Genomic DNA, 19,445 nt, shown 5'->3' with positions numbered 1-19,445 from the left:
TGGCATGGAATGGAACGAAACAGAAATAAAGATTCTCCACGTAAAAGGGCACATCTGGTCCTGTCATGTCAATTCATTCTAAAGTGGCTTCTGTCTAAGATTACACAAAAATTTCAATGGATTATTGTTGTCAACGATGTTCATGATCATCTCAGCAAGTTTTACTGGAGAAAATTAGAGAAAATTAGAGAAATTAAAGTTTTAGTTCTCCTAAGCATACTGCCTTTATAGGTAACATAGAACATTTGATCCACCCAAAATGCAACTTTATTAAAAGATTACACAAAAATTTCAATGGATTATTGTTGGTAATGATCTTCCCTAATATCTCAGTAAGTTTGAAGAAGATTTACTGTAGAAAATTAGAGAAATTGCCATTATAGTCTCATTCAGGCAGGGTTATCCATGGTCAGCATATAACATGGAAACCATCCAAAATGCCACTTTATTAAAAGATTACACAAAAATTTCAATGGATTATTGTTGGTAATGATCTTCCCTAATATCTCAGTAAGTTTGAAGAAGATTTACTGTAGAAAATTAGAGAAATTGCCATTATAGTCTCATGCAGGCAGTCTCATTCATAGTCAGCATATAACATAGAAACCATTCAAAATGCCACTTTATTAAAAGATTACACTAAAATTTCAATGGAGTATTGTTAGTAATGATGTTCATGATCATCACAGCAAGTTTGAAGAAGATTTACTGTAGAAAAATAGAGAAATTAAAGTTTTAGTTCTCCTAAGCATACTGCCTTTATAGGTAACATAGGACATTTGATCCACCCAAAATGCAACTTGACTAAAAGATTACACAAAAATTTCAATGGATTATTGTTGGTGATGATGTTCATGATCATCTCAGCAAGTTTGAAGAAGATTTACTGGAGAAAATTAGAGAAATTACCATTATAGTTCTCCTAAGCATACTGCTTTATAGTTAAAGTATATGCTGACCATGGATAACCCTGCCTGAATGAGACTATAATGGTAATTTCTCTAATTTTCTCCAGTATATCTTTTTCAAACTTGCTGAGATATTAGGGAAGATCCTTACCAACAATAATCCATTGAAATTTTTGTGTAATCTTTTAATAAAGTGGCAATTTGGGTGGATCAAATGTCCTATGTTACCTATAAAGGCAGTATGCTTAGGAGAACTAAAACTTTAATTTCTCTAATTTTCTCCAGTAAATCTTATTCAAACTTGCTTAGATATTAGTGAAGATCATTACCAACAATAATCCATTGAAATTTTTGCGTAATCTTTTAATAGTTGCATTTTGGGTGGACCAAATGTTTTACTTTAACTATAAAGGCAGTATGCTTAGGAGAACTATAATGGTAATTTCTGTAATTTTCTCCAGTAAATCTTCTTCAAACTTGCTTAGATATTAGTGAAGATCATTACCAACAATAATCCATTGAAATTTTTGCGTAATCTTTTAATAGTTGCATTTTGGGTGGATCAAATGTTTTACTTTAACTATAAAGGCAGTATGCTTAGGAGAACTATAATGGTAATTTCTCTAATTTTCTCCAGTAAATCTTCTTCAAACTTACTGTGATGATCATGAACATCATCACCAACAATAATCCATTGAAATTTTTGTGTAATCTTTTAATAAAGTTGCATTTTGGGCAGTGGGAATCAGATCTGGATAAACTTCCGCGTTTTGGCAAATGATCATGGACTTTTTGTTTTGAAGAGTGAATTAATGTTTGGTATTTTAAAAATGTATAATGTGCAAATAGTATGGAAAAATTTCGTGTTCTCACATATTCTTAAAATCTAATTAAATATAATTGTTATATTCTTAATATTTTTCTGTTGAAAGGTGACTTTGACTTCACAAAAAATTAGATGAACAAATAAAACAATTTTGGTCAAAATTGTGCCTCATTTAATATTTTGGTAACAACAACAACAACAACTGATTAATCACAACACAAATGATATCAAACATTTACAATAAAAAATAACATTTCAGATCATCAACAGTAAGACAGAAGGCTTAACTGATTGTTAAAGACAAGATAAGTGCAATTTAAGGTATGCATTCATGTATTTGCCATAATAATACATATCCAGGTTCTCTTTCATTCCATCTCAGAAACCCATCCAACACAGCCACGAGAGGTTGGGGCTGCACTTGGCATAATCTGCTTCCAGATGTCATCATATATGGATCTGGCTGTGGTCCTACACAAGAGAAACACAACACACAAAAGTTAGACATGAGTTCATAACTACATTTAAATTTTATTCATTATATCTGCTGTAACCATAATTTGGTTAGTCATAAGATTAGAAAAAAAAAAAACCCAACTTAACTTGCTGTCACAAAGCAACACAAAGTTAAATTAATCACCTGTATATGCCTTGAACAGTGTGGAGCTCAGACCGTCCCTGCCAACTGTTTTGGGCTTTTGCACCACCAGCTCACTAACCGGTTCAGGATGGATTCCCTTAGAAGTAAAAGGCAAAAAGCAATATTTATTCATTTATTTTTTATTTTGGAAAATCAGCGTTAAGATAGTAGTTTGCCTCCACACCAGGCGGTGGCGGTAATGCACCATTCTGTTTTCTTCTCGAGCTACAGGAACCGACAGCGGAAGCTGTGAGTACTGACAGCCACGGTTTTAATTGCTTTTTAAAACCCAGAATTTTACATAGTGCAGCACTACATGGTGTTAAAGTATGTAGAGATTAAGGAGGACATTTGGACAGAGCCTTTAAGGACTTTCGGGACCGTGAGAGTTAATGTTTACAAGCTTCACGTGTTTACATGGCTTTGTTTGTTACACGCGGTGAGTTTTCCCGTTCACATGGGGTTGTTGCTTTTACAAAACACTGTCATTTGTGTGTCCAGACAGTTATTACATATGCGTGGTGTGGACTTGAAAAAAAAATGGCCAGACGTGGAATGATTATTCGTCCCTTGTGTTCTGTTCTCTTCGTATCCGCCTGATGGCGCACATAAGCCGTGTTCTAAATACGCATTCTCAATGACAATTTTATTGAAGAGAAAAAAAAACAGGAATTATCATCATTAATGGAACTGCATCTGATGCAACAAGAATGATTTTATGGATTTTAATCTAAAACGATCTTTAATGTAACATTCTTACGTTCAGATTCTTATAGGAATGTAAAAGGGGGACGTTATTCTTTTATATATAATAAAAGGATGCTGACAATGTGTCTGAACACATAATGAACATCAGGTGAATTCAAACCGATCTAGGTCACAGATTCTTTATTGTAATACAGTATAATCATAATCATGGATACATTTCTTGAAAATATGCAGTCAGATTAAATCAAATAAAAACGAATGTACGACTCCACGTACCACAGATACATCAAACAAATTTCAGAATCAATAGTTCTTGATAGTGTAATTACTCACAATTATAAACAATTACCTTAAATGATATCTATGAAGTACACTCATGCCATATTAAGCTAAGTAATATAAGGAACCACTTACCAGATATATCAAAAAATATTGATTAAAACATTTCTTGAAATATAAAGACAACTCAAAGGTGATGATAAAAAAATTCTACATTTTCTTAGGTGATGCACTTTACCTTAACACACGTGTGGAACTACATTGGTTACATATATTGATTACAATAAATGATTGCCATTACTTTTATAAAGAGCTTCTTTTGTTGCTTGAAAAGTAACCTGAAGATAACATGTCATTCTAGGGGGGAGCAGTGGTCCACGTCACCTTCATCTCCATAGCTGTCATCCTCATCAGAAGAACTGCCAATATAAATGACTCCAACATAACTGTAAGGTACCATATATGTGTCATGGGTTTCCATCTGTAAAAGATATAATGATGTTAGGGAAATTTCACGTGTAATTACATTAATTATTCATTAAAGAATAATTAATTAAAATTGCTTGAAAAGTAAAAAAAAAAAGACTAGCGTCTCTGAACTTCATTGTTTTGTTCACTTGTTCCACAGTCTGACACCGGTTTCTTTAGTAAGCTACACAGCTAAAGATGAGCTTCAGCTGGTATTTTTGTTAGAACTGAGCAACTTTATCAGCAAAATTCAGAAAAAGGATTTGAAGACTTACTTGGTCAGACTGATGACATGTGATTAAGAATCCAAGAAGGATTGGTGGAGACAGTTAAAGGAACGGGACTTTTTCTAAAACAGCTGAAGCTACAGCTAAATCGGGGTACCGTTATTCTTATCAAAATGTCTTTAAATAAACACAAAGAGCTTTCATAATCCTAATTTCTTAGTGTTTTGTTTTTCAGCGCCTGTAAGGATGAACAAAGAGCTGATATCCTGGAGATGGAAATCTTTTTACATCAGTTAATGAGGGTGATTTCCCACAGCACACTTGACCATCTCCCACTGGTTGAAAAACACTGATTTAAATGCTAAAAATGAAACTGGACTGAGTCAATCCACAATGAAAAAACAAAAATTCAGGAACTCGACCCTCTTCGATTGCGGGAGGGTGTACGGGGTGTACCTGTCTGGGGTCAATACCAAAGGGGGGTATGCGTTTTTAAAATGACCCCCCCTCCTTATCTTTTTTTTTAATCCATGCTTTTCTTTTCCCCTAAGACAGCACAAGGGTTATCAATCTTACCTGTGATAAGCATGTAAAAAGGTATTGGTTTGTCAATATAACCCTTCCGCTCGCTTAGGTTGGCATGTGCTTTGGGGTCTGCATGACCCCCCTGCAAAAAATGTAACTCCTTCCGCTGTGTTACAGGGCATAAGTGACCCCACGATGCATTTCTCGGTGGCCAGCACGAAACCCATTCCCTCCGCTGTTTAAACGGGCATAAGTGACCCCACGAGACAATACTTTATTTATTTTTTCTCTTTCCATCCTCTCCGCTGTGTTACAGGGCATAAGTGACCCCACGATGCATTTCTCGGTGGCCAGCACGAAACCCATTCCCTCCGCTGTTTAAACGGGCATAAGTGACCCCACGAGACAATACTTTATTTTTTTTTCTCTTTCCATCCTCTCCGCTGTGTTACAGGGCATAAGTGACCCCACGATGCATTTCTCGGTGGCTAGCACGAAACCCATTCCCTCCGCTGTTTTAACGGGCATAAGTGACCCCACGAGACAATACTTTATTTTTTTTTTCTCTTTCCATCCTGTCTTCATTTTCCTTACACCCCAAGACCACCAGGGGGTGGAGAGGGAGGGGGGGGGGGGGGGGTATCAATTTTTTTTAAAATTTATTTTCATACCCCTCGCGCTGTGGAGTTTGCGACTACTATTCGCAGTCCAGCCTGTTCCTGTGACGCTTTGAGTGTGTGAAATATTGTTGTTTCTTTTGTAAAAAAAAATGCTTTTGTCTTTTCACTGTTGCTTGTGTTACTTGACTTGCCTGTGAAACTCAATAAAACAATGGAGTTGATATGTTTTTTTCCTTGTTGTTTTTTTTTTTTTCTTTCAACCATTTTTCACTCCAGCAAGGCATGAGTCAAGGTAAGTAAACTTTACAGCGACTTTTTCTTTTTAGCTGGGACTTTTGATTATGTTTTATGTCTTTCTTTTTTTTAAAAAAAAAAAACCTGTTGCAACTGTAAGACTTTAGATTATTATTAAATACCTTTTATTTATTTATTGCTTTCTTTTTTTGTTGTTTGTTTTTGCTTTCAAAAAATAAAAAGTTGTGTCTCAGCTCGCTTTTTGGAAAATCAGTTTTAACAGGAGCAGTTGGTGCAATACCTCCACACCAGGTGGTGGCAGTATTGCACCATTCTGTTTTTCTTGTCAAGCTGCAGGAACCGGAAATCAGAAGCTATCCGGTCTACCACGCACGCATTTAATTGCTTTTAAAAACTATAAACACTAAATTGTGCAGCACTGTATGCCGTTATAGTTATCGATTAGGGAGGGAATTCGGACACAGATTTTCAGGACTTTTGTAACCTTGAGATTTAATGTTTACAAGCTTCACGTGTTTACATGGCTTTGTTACAAAACGGTGAGTTTTCCCGGTCATATGTGGGCTTGTTGCTTTTACTAAACACTGTCATTTGCGTAATCAGTGTTCTAAATTTTATTGAAGAGAAAAAAAAAACCAACAGGAATTACCATCTTTAATAGAATTTGCATCTGATGCAGCAAGAATGATTTTATGGATTTTAATATAAAATGATCTTTTAGGTAACATTCTTTCGTTCAGATTCTTAAAAGAATGTAAAATTGTGAACGCTATTAAATAATAACAGGATGCAGACAATGAGTCCGAACACACAAAAAACCCAGGTGAACTCAAACCGATCTAGGTCACAGATTTTTTATTGTAATACAGTATAATCATAATCAAGGATACATTTCTTGAAAATATGCAGTGTCAGATTAAATCAAATTAAAAACGAATGTACGACTCCAAGTACCACAGATACATCAAACAAATTTCAGAAGCAATAGTTCTTGATAGTGTAATTACTCACAAATATAGACATTTTACCTTGAAGAATATCTATGAAGTACACTCGTGTCACATTTAGCTAAGTGATATAAGGAGCCACTTACCAGATATATCAAAAATAGAGATTAAAACTTTTCTTAAAATGTAAAGACAACTCAAAGATGATGATATAATATTTTTCTACATTTTCTTATGCGATGCACACGTGTCGAACTACGTTGGTTACATATATATTGATTACAATTAATGATTGCTATTACTTTTATAAAGAGCTTATATGTGGCTTGAAAAGTAACGAAAATAACATGTCATTCTGGGGGGGAGGTCCGGTCCACATCAGCGCCATCTTCCTTCATGTCATCGTCGTCCTCATCAGAAGAACTGCCGATATAAATGACTCCAACATGACTGTAAGGTACCGCATGTTCCCCATAGATTTCCATCTGTAAAAGATGTTAGGGAAATTTCATGTGTAATTGCATTAATTATTCATTAAAGAATAATGAATCAAAATTGCTTGAAAAGTAAAAAAAAAAACAATACATTACCTGGTTGGGTTGCATGTTATGGTTTATTGAAAGTGGTCTCTGGTTTTTTGTCTTCAAAGTGAATTTTTCCTCACTTTCTGTCTGCACGCCTTTGTCAATCTTCGCAGGTTTGTCTGCTGTTGGAGTGCCTTCAGTTGAAGATGTGACATCTTCTATCATCTTTTCATCTTGGAAACTGGTTAGGTTTCTATTGATGCCTTCACAGCACAGGTATTGTCCTCCACAGAGGCAAAAACACCTCTTCCCTGAGCCAGGTTCAGGTGAACCAAAACCTTGGAGGTCCTTAAGATCTGCAGAAAAAAATGAAGGGGTAAAAGTTGTCCCGTCTAAATTTCTTTCGTGAATAATGGTAAGATCTTCCATCTTGTGCTCCAATCTGTTGTCCTGGGGAAAGCCTGAAGTAGAATGGGGAGGCCTTTATTTAAATCCTCTGTCTGGAGTCTGACTTCCTAATAAGGTTGAGGAGCAAATCAAAAGTTCCCAAGTTTATGGTTGCTCCTTTACCATAAACACATACATTTTAACTCAAGGATCAGAATTAGCTATTCTATCATTGTGCCATGTCATGTCAGACACCTCAGAACCCACACAGATTTAAATCTATGGAGGTTTTTAATACTAAACTCTGTGACATAACATAACAAAGATATATCTGGACTTTTTAAACAAAATTTTCTGAATCTTTACCAACAAACAGACAAACAATTTAAGCGTCTAGGTAATGTACCCATCTCATTAGCTGGTCGTGTAAATATAGTTAGAATGAACGTATTGCCAAAATATTTATTCCTTTTCCAATGCATCCCTATTATAATTCATTAAAAGTTTTTTAAAAAAAAATCGATTCTCTTGTCTCATCATTTATTTGGAATAAAAAAACACCCAGAATTAAAAAAGTTTTTTTGCAAAGACCAAAATTCCTGGGAGGATTAGGACTGCCTAGGTTTAGTCTGTATTATTGGTCATGTAATATTTGATGTATGTCCTTCTGGGACGGAAAAACCAGACCTGACTGGGAACGGTTGGAAAATCGAGCTTTCTTCCCAAACACAGCAAAGTCACTGCTATATTGTACATCAGATCTTTCTAAATTTAAATGCCAGAACCCAGTTGTATCTCAGTCCCTAAAAATTTGGTCCCATATAAGAAAACATTTTAAATGGAATTTTTGTTCAGTACAAATGCCGTTGACCAACAATCAAGCTTATAAATTACTATCACATGATACATTTAAACAATGGGGCTCTAAAGGGATCCACTTAGTAGCAGATTTGTTCATAAATAAGACTTTCTCTACATTTGACCTTTGAAAAATCTCAAGAGTTGAGCTTAAATGTAAGTGCGGACGAGCCAATTTATTCGCCCAAAACAGAAAAGAAATACAACCTTTTTGGTAAAGTTACATTTGTGATTAAGACGAAAGAAAACCGATAATTCAAATAATTCAATCTCTTGAGTGGCTGTGATTGTGTAAAAAACAACCCTGCAGCTTTTGCACATTTCATCCACAAGGTGACAGCATTCTCCACAACAAAATCCACTGCCAACCTGTTTGGAAAGTCTTTATCGGTCTGAAAAGGACCTCTTTGCACCAAATCCATTCTTACTGGATCAGAGAGTGTGGTTGGTCATTCAGCTGGATCAACTGGATTTAAGTTTGGGCGAATTTTGGATCCAGTCTGTTCCTCTTCCATACAGAGCTACAATAAAAGCAAACAGTTAAAAGAAAACAGTCAAATGTTTCCCTTTCAACAGTAGATGTGGTGACAGAAGTTTCTTCTGCAGATAAAAAACAAGAATTATTATTGTACAATAATCAATGATAAAGCCAATAAAATATCTATAGCAGAATAATAATATATTGGCTCGTTTAAAATCTGTGTGCAGGTTTTTCACAATTTCATGATCTTTTTATATATTTATGAGAGATTTATTGTTTGATTGTATATTTGCATAAGGTCATATTTCATTATGCAGACACTGTTTTTTTTTTATTACTCCAATACTTTTTAATACTTTTTGAGAGCAGAAGAAACTGTCGGCTGAGATGGAACTGTGCAAAACATCATCATTATGTAAACTAAAACTGCAAAATATAAATGAGAAATAAATGTACCTATTTATAAATAATAAAATGTGAACACTAATTTGAGAATAAGTGGAAATATAAGCCTTTAATACACTTCTTTTTGTATTATTTTGTATGTTCATAATTTTAAAATTAGTACATTTATTTTGTTTGTCATTTATAGATGAGAACCTTTATTTCCTGACACACTCGTTGTAAAACTCAGACTACCTGACTGTCTATAACAGATAAACAGCAGTTTTTATGCTGTAATAAACCGAAAAATGCAGAACGCACTAAATATGTGTTACCAAAACAATGAAACAAAACGATAACGTGAGTTAATTGCGCAGCTGCACAGAACTGCTGGATAATGTAAAAATAAAGCCCCAACATCCTCCAAACTTACCTGGTGACTGATGTGGAGTTGATCAGTGACAAAATGTGTTGGTTCGTTGATTTGTTGTTAGGAACCCATCTTGAAACGGAAGGCATCAACCTAAGGGCTGTGTAAACATTACCTGGTGACTGATGTTGAAGTTTCTTTTATCCCTTTTAGGTCCTGTCAGATAAAGTCTCTGAGGAATTAAGTGTTTCTTGTCGAGTTGATCACTGACAAAATGTGCTGGTTCGTTGATTTGATGTTAAGGGACCCACCTTGAAACCATCCACCTAAGGGCTGTGTAAACATTAAGGTTAACGTTTTTTTAGGTTTCATGCTTTTCTATTCCCGTTTTTGCTTGTTCCTTTAGCATAAATCCTTTTAAATTTGATTCTGTCAGGTTAGGTTATGTGGACAGTGTTTAAGTCCAAAATACATTTAAAAAATAAATAAAAATACAGATCGGGAGAGGTGCAGGAGGGATAGACCAGCATTTTATGTATGTATGTATGTATGAATGTATGTGTGTGTGTTGAAGGCCGATAATCATTTTATTACCATTTAGCTTATAATCTTGTTTATGTTTACGCTGAACACTTTTATTGAAACTGCTGAAACTTTTATATAACTTTTGCATTATCTTAAAGTAGATGTGGATTTTACTTAAATGTGTTTGCTAGATCTGTTTTTTTTTTTAAGGAGGGGCGTGATGGTGACCTCAGGCCTTGTCTACAGAATCAATGTATTTTCTCTTTATTTTATCGCAAAGCCCTTTTCGCACCTTCAAGGAGTTGTAAAGTGCTATATGTATGAACAAAGTGTCATTCGTTCAGGTTCCCTTAAATGAAATAATTGTTTCTGACAGAGGCAAAACGACGGGGGAAAATAGTGTATGAGGATTCATACCTGCAGATCGTTCCCGACATTCCACAAAGCGTTCGTATCGCCAGAAGAGCGTTCAACTCCGTGTGCGCGCACCTCATCGAGAGGAATATACGCTTCCAGATGGCTTATCCAGCAACACTGTCCTTCACAATCAACGGACCTGAAAAGACTTTCAGAGACTCGAAAGAGGCTGAACTATTTCTAAAAATTGCCCACAAATGAGGTACTGTTCTTCTATTCCAACCTCAATAATAATCTGGTGAGTAAACGTCGCAGTAATGAATGACTAATGTTTGTTAAGGGTATTGAATGAATTGCACTCCTCGGGAGAGAGAAATTTGACTTGAGTTTACTTTAATGACTATGGTAATCTTTATGTTTCTTAAATTTTTACTTATTGCAAACAAAATCATTTTACTACACAACTGAAGGTTGCATCTGGAGATCGAAAAAAAAAAAAAAGTCTTGGAGGGTGTTAAATGACATTCTCAGCCGCAGAACAAAAACTACAGTCATCCCTGATGCCTTAGAGCAGTGGTTCCTAAACTTTTTCTGCAGGGCCCCCCTTTCTAAAGATTAGAATATTTTCGAGCCCCCCCACACTGACACAAACATACAAATCCTTTGTTTCTAAACTCCACTGCGCCTTATAACATGTGGTTAATGAGAAATCTCTCTCTGAACGGTAGAATTCTGTTATCTGAAGCTGAAGGAATCTCTAGATCTGTCTATGTGTCTCTGTCTTTAGAAATGCCAAAACACATCTGTAACCTATTAAACAAAACATTATTTGATTTTGGAGGAAAAAATGTCATTACTTAAGGAAAAATATTTGTGTAACAGCAGAAAACATTGGGGCATGGATGTATTAACCTTTGAAACTTTAAACAACTCTTTTAAAATAAAGTGGTTAAGTAATTTATTGAAAGGGGAAGACAATATCTGGAATGCATTTCCCAAATATATATTTGACACAATGGGAGGCATTCAATTCTTGCTAAAATGTAATTGTAAAAATGAAAAATTACCCACAAAACTTTCAAACTTTTACAATGAAGCCCTGCTGGCCTGGAAACTCCTTTATAAACATAATTTTTCTCCAACAACTTGTTTTATTTGGAATAACAGTAATGTACAATACTAGAATAAATCACTTTTTTTCCTAGATGGTATGATAATGATATTGTTTTAATCAGACAACTTTTCAATTCTCATGGACATCTTCTGACGAATGAAGAATTTCTTTTAAAATTCGGTATTCCTGTTCCACCCAGAGAATATGCAATAGTGTTAGATGCCATTCCAACCAGTCTACTTCAACTGTTTAAAGGGATTTATAACATAAGTCAATTAAGAACCCAGACAATTTTTTTGGACAATGTGGATATGTGTGTTAATTCAGTTTCCAATAAACAAATAAGAAATCTTTTACAGACCACAACCTTACCTGCTGGGAGGTTTTACTGGGAATCCAAATTTGTGGACATAAAATGGGCTTATGCTTGGACTATTAGTAATAAATACTGTCTAAATAACAAAATAAAAGAGGTGTCCTTCAAAATATTGCATTGTATATATCCTACCAAAACTTTGAGTAGATTTGTTGTGGACATGGACCTGTTTTGTTCATTCTGTGGAACTCAGGAGGAAACTATTTATAATCTGTTTGTGGACTGCAGACATACTAATATGTTTTGGATTGAAGTGGGAAACTATATTGGAAATATAACTAAACTAACTGTTACATTTTTAGATAAAGACATTATTCTGGGTTACCTTAATGTCAAAGTAGACAAAGATTGTATCTTCATTACACAATTGTTTTTATTATTGGCAAAATTCCATATCCATAAAGCCAAACGGTCAAACTCCAAACCTAAATTCCAGCAGTTTCTGAGTGAAATCAATCAGTACTGTACCATTATCAAACATCTGCAAAACAAAAAAGCAATCCAACTAATTTAATTTTTGAAAGATTTAAAATTTATTAAACCCCAAAGATTTTTGAAGGAATTATTCTTTTTTCTCTTATGTTGTATATGTATATGTATATAGTTTTTGTTTTATTTCCTATATTTTTCTGCAATATGTACACATTTCAATTCCCCCTGAGACATTCACATTGTTATTGTATTATGTTGTTTGTCAATAAAGTATGAAAAAAAAAAACTCCACCGCGCCCCCCCTGCAATACCTCCGCGATACCTCCTCTGTGATTTTTAGTATCATTTTTGTCCCCAGACTTATATATGGGTATTATTTGAGCTATTTTAGTAATTTTTGGGACTTTGCCATGTGTTAATGAAAGATTAATGGTGTAAGCGAGAGGTTCTGCAATTTCATTTACTATAGCTTTGATGATGTTACTACTTATGTTATCAGCACCAACTGTGTAGGACGATCTTAGCTTGTTTATAATATTCACCACTTCTGTTTTACAGGTTGGTTTTAGAAAGAATGAATTTGGGTAATTTCCCTGAAGATAAACATTGTAATTAGCACCACCTGGTGGATGAATGTTTTGAGAGAGACTTTTCCCAACTGAACAGAAATAATTGTTAAAAATATCAGGTAAACTGAGATTGTTTGATTGACATTGCTCTAAGGCACAGTGGCGCCTCCAGAAATTTTTCATGGGGGTGGCCAGTGGGGGGCCACATTAAATCTTGGGGTGGCACACAAAAACCATGAGCTATATTTTTAAAATTCATTCTACCAAACGTAGTAAAACAACCTTTAGAAAACCAACAGAAAGATAAATGCCTACTGATATTTTGTAGAACATGAACTTATAGTAGATACTACTAGTATAATAACTAATAGATACTAGTAGATACCATTAGTAGATACTACTACTGATATATATATATATATTTTTTTGTTTATATTTAATGCTTTGGTGTGTCTGCTTGGGGTGTTCGGCTCTTGACTGAGAGATATCTATAATGAACAAAAAATGAAATCTGTTGTTCTGAAATAATAATAAAAATATCCTCCTAATTATTAATTATATCTGTAGACATTTCTATTCAGACTAATAATCATGAAACATTTTTATTATTAGGGTAACATAATTCTAACTTCACCTGTTGGTCCAGGAACAGGTGGAGCACCTGCTTATGCTGAGTTCTGCCTTGTTTCTCTGACCAATGATGCTGACTGATGCTGAGAGTCTCATCTTTGTCTTCCTCATTCTCTTCTGTCATTCATGCTGCTCTGTCTCATCTTCCTCCTCCTCCTCACTACTCCTCTGTTGCTCCCCTTCCATCTCTTTCACTCCTTCTGCTGCACTTTTATTCTTAAAATAAGAATATATGTTGAATTTCTCTTCATTCTCTGAAAATGGACAGACACAAGCATCAACTAATGACTATAGGTAACTCTGTGGAAACAAAAACACATCAAAATGTTGCGGTAACACAACAACCAGTGCTTAAATAGTTCCATAAAAATGAGTGGCGCGTGTGACAGGGACATCCTTTGTTTACTTATTAATAAAAAGTAATGACACATCCACCGCCGCTGATGATGTGGCGTATTTGCACCAAGTATTTGCACACTGGGTTTACATGTTTTGCAGACCGCATGTTTTTTACACCTTTGCAGCTGTGTTTATTTAATATTTATTTCTTTATTTAATAAGAATCTAATTTTTCATAATTTTCTGTGATATTTTTAATTATTTAATATAAATGTCATTATTGATGTCCTTTATTGATGTTATATTATATAGATTATTTCTGAATGTCGTGTTGCTGCCACAGATAAATGAAATTTCCAAGTTATCTATCTATCTATCTATCTATCTATCTATCTATCTATCTATCTATCTATCTATCTATCTATCTATCTATCTATCTATCTATCTATCTATCTATCTATCTATCTATCTATCTATCTATCTATCTATCTATCTATCTATCTATCTATCTATCTATCTATCTATCTATCTATCTATCTATCTATCTATCTATCTATCTATCTATCTATCTATCTATCTATCTATCTATCTATCTATCTATCTATCTATCCAGATCTAAAGTACAGTAAACAGATTGTTAAAGACCCACGGAAAATATTTAACAGGAAAAGAAACTTAGCATTTTGGGATGTGTCATTGTGTGTGCGTGCGTGCGCTCTCGCGCGCACGCGTGTGTGTGCGTGCTGAAACCGGTGCTCGCGCGATGCAGGAAGAGAGGGGGGAGAGCGCGTGTGAGGCTGTGGAGCGCATACACGCGCGGTCAGTCGCCGTTTTGGACTTAAGGAAAAAGTAATAAAGAAAGTTCATCTTTAGTGACTGAGACTGGTTCTTTTGTCTGACCGGCCCAGAGGATCTGGGGGTTCGAACGCGGAAGTGAACCACGCGTCTTATTCATTCTTATTCTTATTCTTATTCATTCTTCAATTATTCTTTTTTCTCTTATGTTGTATATGTATATGTATATAGTTTTTGTTTTATTTCCTATATTTTTCTGCAATATGTACACATTTCAATTCCCCCTGAGACATTCACATTGTTATTGTATTATGTTGTTTGTCAATAAAGTATGAAAAAAAAAAACTCCACCGCGCCCCCCCTGCAATACCTCCGCGATACCTCCTCTGTGATTTTTAGTATCATTTTTGTCCCCAGACTTATATATGGGTATTATTTGAGCTATTTTAGTAATTTTTGGGACTTTGCCATGTGTTAATGAAAGATTAATGGTGTAAGCGAGAGGTTCTGCAATTTCATTTACTATAGCTTTGATGATGTTACTACTTATGTTATCAGCACCAACTGTGTAGGACGATCTTAGCTTGTTTATAATATTCACCACTTCTGTTTTACAGGTTGGTTTTAGAAAGAATGAATTTGGGTAATTTCCCTGAAGATAAACATTGTAATTAGCACCACCTGGTGGATGAATGTTTTGAGAGAGACTTTTCCCAACTGAACAGAAATAATTGTTAAAAATATCAGGTAAACTGAGATTGTTTGATTGACATTGCTCTAAGGCACAGTGGCGCCTCCAGAAATTTTTCATGGGGGTGGCCAGTGGGGGGCCACATTAAATCTTGGGGTGGCACACAAAAACCATGAGCTATATTTTTAAAATTCATTCTACCAAACGTAGTAAAACAACCTTTAGAAAACCAACAGAAAGATAAATGCCTACTGATATTTTGTAGAACATGAACTTATAGTAGATACTACTAGTATAATAACTAATAGATACTAGTAGATACCATTAGTAGATACTACTACTGATATATATATATATATTTTTTTGTTTATATTTAATGCTTTGGTGTGTCTGCTTGGGGTGTTCGGCTCTTGACTGAGAGATATCTATAATGAACAAAAAATGAAATCTGTTGTTCTGAAATAATAATAAAAATATCCTCCTAATTATTAATTATATCTGTAGACATTTCTATTCAGACTAATAATCATGAAACATTTTTATTATTAGGGTAACATAATTCTAACTTCACCTGTTGGTCCAGGAACAGGTGGAGCACCTGCTTATGCTGAGTTCTGCCTTGTTTCTCTGACCAATGATGCTGACTGATGCTGAGAGTCTCATCTTTGTCTTCCTCATTCTCTTCTGTCATTCATGCTGCTCTGTCTCATCTTCCTCCTCCTCCTCACTACTCCTCTGTTGCTCCCCTTCCATCTCTTTCACTCCTTCTGCTGCACTTTTATTCTTAAAATAAGAATATATGTTGAATTTCTCTTCATTCTCTGAAAATGGACAGACACAAGCATCAACTAATGACTATAGGTAACTCTGTGGAAACAAAAACACATCAAAATGTTGCGGTAACACAACAACCAGTGCTTAAATAGTTCCATAAAAATGAGTGGCGCGTGTGACAGGGACATCCTTTGTTTACTTATTAATAAAAAGTAATGACACATCCACCGCCGCTGATGATGTGGCGTATTTGCACCAAGTATTTGCACACTGGGTTTACATGTTTTGCAGACCGCATGTTTTTTACACCTTTGCAGCTGTGTTTATTTAATATTTATTTCTTTATTTAATAAGAATCTAATTTTTCATAATTTTTCATAATTTTCTGTGATATTTTTAATTATTTAATATAAATGTCATTATTGATGTCCTTTATTGATGTTATATTATATAGATTATTTCTGAATGTCGTGTTGCTGCCACAGATAAATGAAATTTCCAAGTTATCTATCTATCTATCTATCTATCTATCTATCTATCTATCTATCTATCTATCTATCTATCTATCTATCTATCTATCTATCTATCTATCTATCTATCTATCTATCTATCTATCTATCTATCTATCTATCCAGATCTAAAGTACAGTAAACAGATTGTTAAAGACCCACGGAAAATATTTAACAGGAAAAGAAACTTAGCATTTTGGGATGTGTCATTGTGTGTGCGTGCGTGCGCTCTCGCGCGCACGCGTGTGTGTGCGTGCTGAAACCGGTGCTCGCGCGATGCAGGAAGAGAGGGGGGAGAGCGCGTGTGAGGCTGTGGAGCGCATACACGCGCGGTCAGTCGCCGTTTTGGACTTAAGGAAAAAGTAATAAAGAAAGTTCATCTTTAGTGACTGAGACTGGTTCTTTTGTCTGACCGGCCCAGAGGATCTGGGGGTTCGAACGCGGAAGTGAACCACGCGTCTTATTCATTCTTATTCTTATTCTTATTCATTCTTCAATTATTCTTTTTTCTCTTATGTTGTATATGTATATGTATATAGTTTTTGTTTTATTTCCTATATTTTTCTGCAATATGTACACATTTCAATTCCCCCTGAGACATTCACATTGTTATTGTATTATGTTGTTTGTCAATAAAGTATGAAAAAAAAAAACTCCACCGCGCCCCCCCTGCAATACCTCCGCGATACCTCCTCTGTGATTTTTAGTATCATTTTTGTCCCCAGACTTATATATGGGTATTATTTGAGCTATTTTAGTAATTTTTGGGACTTTGCCATGTGTTAATGAAAGATTAATGGTGTAAGCGAGAGGTTCTGCAATTTCATTTACTATAGCTTTGATGATGTTACTACTTATGTTATCAGCACCAACTGTGTAGGACGATCTTAGCTTGTTTATAATATTCACCACTTCTGTTTTACAGGTTGGTTTTAGAAAGAATGAATTTGGGTAATTTCCCTGAAGATAAACATTGTAATTAGCACCACCTGGTGGATGAATGTTTTGAGAGAGACTTTTCCCAACTGAACAGAAATAATTGTTAAAAATATCAGGTAAACTGAGATTGTTTGATTGACATTGCTCTAAGGCACAGTGGCGCCTCCAGAAATTTTTCATGGGGGTGGCCAGTGGGGGGCCACATTAAATCTTGGGGTGGCACACAAAAACCATGAGCTATATTTTTAAAATTCATTCTACCAAACGTAGTAAAACAACCTTTAGAAAACCAACAGAAAGATAAATGCCTACTGATATTTTGTAGAACATGAACTTATAGTAGATACTACTAGTATAATAACTAATAGATACTAGTAGATACCATTAGTAGATACTACTACTGATATATATATATATATTTTTTTGTTTATATTTAATGCTTTGGTGTGTCTGCTTGGGGTGTTCGGCTCTTGACTGAGAGATATCTATAATGAACAAAAAATGAAATCTGTTGTTCTGAAATAATAATAAAAATATCCTCCTAATTATTAATTATATCTGTAGACATTTCTATTCAGACTAATAATCATGAAACATTTTTATTATTAGGGTAACATAATTCTAACTTCACCTGTTGGTCCAGGAACAGGTGGAGCACCTGCTTATGCTGAGTTCTGCCTTGTTTCTCTGACCAATGATGCTGACTGATGCTGAGAGTCTCATCTTTGTCTTCCTCATTCTCTTCTGTCATTCATGCTGCTCTGTCTCATCTTCCTCCTCCTCCTCACTACTCCTCTGTTGCTCCCCTTCCATCTCTTTCACTCCTTCTGCTGCACTTTTATTCTTAAAATAAGAATATATGTTGAATTTCTCTTCATTCTCTGAAAATGGACAGACACAAGCATCAACTAATGACTATAGGTAACTCTGTGGAAACAAAAACACATCAAAATGTTGCGGTAACACAACAACCAGTGCTTAAATAGTTCCATAAAAATGAGTGGCGCGTGTGACAGGGACATCCTTTGTTTACTTATTAATAAAAAGTAATGACACATCCACCGCCGCTGATGATGTGGCGTATTTGCACCAAGTATTTGCACACTGGGTTTACATGTTTTGCAGACCGCATGTTTTTTACACCTTTGCAGCTGTGTTTATTTAATATTTATTTCTTTATTTAATAAGAATCTAATTTTTCATAATTTTTCATAATTTTCTGTGATATTTTTAATTATTTAATATAAATGTCATTATTGATGTCCTTTATTGATGTTATATTATATAGATTATTTCTGAATGTCGTGTTGCTGCCACAGATAAATGAAATTTCCAAGTTATCTATCTATCTATCTATCTATCTATCTATCTATCTATCTATCTATCTATCTATCTATCTATCTATCTATCTATCTATCTATCTATCTATCTATCTATCTATCTATCTATCTATCTATCTATCTATCCAGATCTAAAGTACAGTAAACAGATTGTTAAAGACCCACGGAAAATATTTAACAGGAAAAGAAACTTAGCATTTTGGGATGTGTCATTGTGTGTGCGTGCGTGCGCTCTCGCGCGCACGCGTGTGTGTGCGTGCTGAAACCGGTGCTCGCGCGATGCAGGAAGAGAGGGGGGAGAGCGCGTGTGAGGCTGTGGAGCGCATACACGCGCGGTCAGTCGCCGTTTTGGACTTAAGGAAAAAGTAATAAAGAAAGTTCATCTTTAGTGACTGAGACTGGTTCTTTTGTCTGACCGGCCCAGAGGATCTGGGGGTTCGAACGCGGAAGTGAACCACGCGTCTTATTCATTCTTATTCTTATTCTTATTCATTCTTCAATTATTCTTTTTTCTCTTATGTTGTATATGTATATGTATATAGTTTTTGTTTTATTTCCTATATTTTTCTGCAATATGTACACATTTCAATTCCCCCTGAGACATTCACATTGTTATTGTATTATGTTGTTTGTCAATAAAGTATGAAA

The 19,445-nt window shown here is 35.0% G+C and overlaps 2 long non-coding RNA genes across 3 annotated transcripts; both read left to right on the top strand.

Moving 5' to 3' along the window:
- Positions 1-2,526: 2,526 nt before the first annotated feature.
- LOC144987924 (uncharacterized) lies at positions 2,527-5,422 on the top strand. The gene is made up of 3 exons (XR_013651613.1): positions 2,527-2,623; positions 3,723-3,809; positions 4,292-5,422. It is a non-coding gene; the product is annotated as an uncharacterized LOC144987924 (long non-coding RNA).
- Positions 5,423-5,774: 352 nt separating this feature from the next.
- On the top strand, positions 5,775-9,448 carry LOC111946410 (uncharacterized). 2 transcript variants are annotated; one of them, XR_002872124.2, is made up of 3 exons: positions 5,775-5,995; positions 6,770-6,860; positions 7,101-9,448. It is a non-coding gene; the product is annotated as an uncharacterized LOC111946410 (long non-coding RNA). The 2 variants fall into 2 exon arrangements; XR_002872126.2 differs by having other exon boundaries at positions 6,770-6,855; positions 7,101-7,313.
- The last annotated feature ends 9,997 nt before the right edge of the window (positions 9,449-19,445 follow it).

Source organism: Oryzias latipes, chromosome 19 (assembly GCF_053564925.1).
Source record: "Oryzias latipes strain Hd-rR chromosome 19, Olatipes_Hd-rR_3.1".
NCBI classification, from domain to species: Eukaryota; Metazoa; Chordata; class Actinopteri; order Beloniformes; family Adrianichthyidae; genus Oryzias; species Oryzias latipes.
The sequence above is the reverse complement of the archived record's forward strand: the minus strand, read 5'-3'. Positions and strand labels throughout refer to the sequence as shown.